Here is a 2,588-nt window from a genome sequence, read left to right on the forward strand (position 1 = left end):
TGAGGCCGGTTTCCAGCCTATAGGGATGCGTTCCGAATGCAATGGTGGTTAATCTGCGGTCTTAACCAAACGCGCTTCGATCTCGCCGTATAGTCATTGTACACTACTTACATCGTCAAGTTTTGCTCGCGCAAGTACTATATCCCGCGACAGAAGATATCACGCATCGATTCGAATCGGAGTTTGCGCGGCGTATATACAAGTGCTTCTTTCACATTTTCTTTTATTACACTATTATTATCAACTAATTGTGAGAATATAAGAAATTAAGATCCGTTGCCGTTGGCGTAGTCCTACTCGTTAATCCTTAACATGGACGTTTTTGGAACTCATTTAAATGATCTATTTCAAGATATATCGCGCTCTATTTGTGAACCATAAAACTACAACGTACAATACATATTATACAATCATGCAATAAACACGACAACGTCGGTTTACAATTTTGAATTCGAGTCATAAAACGACATTGAACATTCAAATTTTAATCTGCAGGTGAATGTAATCATATACTAATAACGATTTTTTTATCTACAATCTTGTGTCTACATAGTAGCTTACACGGTTGTGATAAAACGAGGGGACGTTAGATTCATGCGATCGCGATTACATTTACGGAAGGTGCTCTCTTTCATTCGTTTGGCGAAACAATCGTAGTCGCGATGAAACGCGATTTCGTAATGGCCACGGCGACCGAATTTTTCTTAAACGCTGCTTATTCTAGCAAACTGACTCACCGAGTTCATCATCGAGTTGATGATTCGCGACGGAAGTCTCGCCGATTTCCTCGACCGCGAACGGGAGGAGAATGAGAGGAAGCGCCGCGCCGTCGTCGTTAAACAGAGGGCAAAGGGGGGATGTTGACGTGGCACTTTGATTGCGGCTAATTTCGAGCAAGATTCAAGGATAGAGGAGCAAGTTGTGGTCCTCTTCGGCCACGCGCGCGAATGACGTAAGACACGTACCTATGTAAGTAACACCGAGCCTACTTGTCGCGCGATGTCTCGTTTAATTTATTTAAGCGCGGAGGAAGAGTTAAGGAGATGCTGCCGCGTGTGCTTCTTCACCACCTCCTCACGCATGCTATACCAACGATTACGCGCTCGCTATTGGCTCTCCTTGGCTTGAACTACTTTGCGGGCTTTCGACCACGCTCGTCTTTACTCGCGGAAACACCTACGCGTTGCTCACCGAATTGTCGTAAACGTTTACAGTCTCGTCCGAACAAGATGAACAAACGCGATGTAAATGAGAGGCGATAATTTGATAACTGAATTATACCGCGGACAACGCGGGTAACTGGTAATGGGTTGTGCTACGAAGAAAAATTTGTTGTATATGTATACTTTACACATGTTTACGCATATAAACAGATATAATACAAGAAGAGTTAAATAATGACGTACGCGCGCGCACGTCATTACCGCTTCGAGTTAAAATTGTATTAAAGCGGACGTGTGGAATTAATTGAAGAATAAGCGTTCAATCCTCAAGCTTTTGTAACTAGAAAAGAATGCTTTACTTTCAGATGTGAATCGGTATTGCAGTAATTGCAGACATAAGACATTTAGTGGATATTTTTAGACATTTGCAGTAATATAAGTAGCTTCAATTTTTATTAAATTATAAAGGAGTGATTGACATTACGTTTGAATAAAAGAAATATGTAGGACGGTTTATCTACAACTGTATATAAACTCACGACGCTATGTAATGTCATATGAAATTTAAATGTATGTCTACATATCGATCAACGACGATTATAACTTGCTGTCTACATGTACTTTAAGATCGTACGTCATAATATGAATCAATGTCCAGGTATACATTAATTTTTGAACGTCAGGCTATTGTAAGATAACTCTTGCGAAAGCAGCATATTGATTCAACCTTCTTGAAAATAGCTAAACCAGCTTGATAACAGTCGAGCTGTTCCTGACGAGTTACTTTTCTAAGCCTTACTGTCTACACTTTCTTCTTCTTATCATTCTTATCATTGTAACGTATATAATTCTCCTTTTAATTTTTGTAAATTTACATTCGTCTTTAAAATCGAATGTATCTCGATACGGAAGAATCATATTCAAGTGCTTTACAATGTGTGCTATTAGCGTTAAGCCGTGATCAGACTGCGGATTGGAATTGGGATTGGATTGAAGTTTAATCAATCGGAATAAAGAAAACTAACTTCAAGTTTAGCGAACTTTGCTTTGATTGGTCGAATTTCGGTCCAGTCTCAGTCCCGGTCTGTGGTCTGATCACGGCTTTAGGCAAGTTTGCAAAGAAAAATTAACAAATCCTTTATTAATTTAAGATTCTAGGATTGCATATTTTAATAACAAGCGAGTCAAAATCAAAAAGAGTTATATCGTTCAAAGTTCTATCGTTTGTTTATCGGTGTCGGTGCAGGAGGTCGAGATACGCGTATTCAGACTAATCACGTTATACAAAACAGTTAAAGAGTTTCCCAGATGCGTAGCGCTGCGACAGAAGACCCGTATCTCCGCGTAGCACAAAAGTGTTAAACGAATGAATGAATAAACGCCAGCCCAAAGGGTGAATGAATGAACGATCGGTCTCTCGCATGA

This window comes from Temnothorax curvispinosus, unplaced genomic scaffold (genome assembly GCF_003070985.1).
Source record: "Temnothorax curvispinosus isolate PA1 unplaced genomic scaffold, ASM307098v1 QBEX01000991.1, whole genome shotgun sequence".
NCBI classification, from domain to species: Eukaryota; Metazoa; Arthropoda; class Insecta; order Hymenoptera; family Formicidae; genus Temnothorax; species Temnothorax curvispinosus.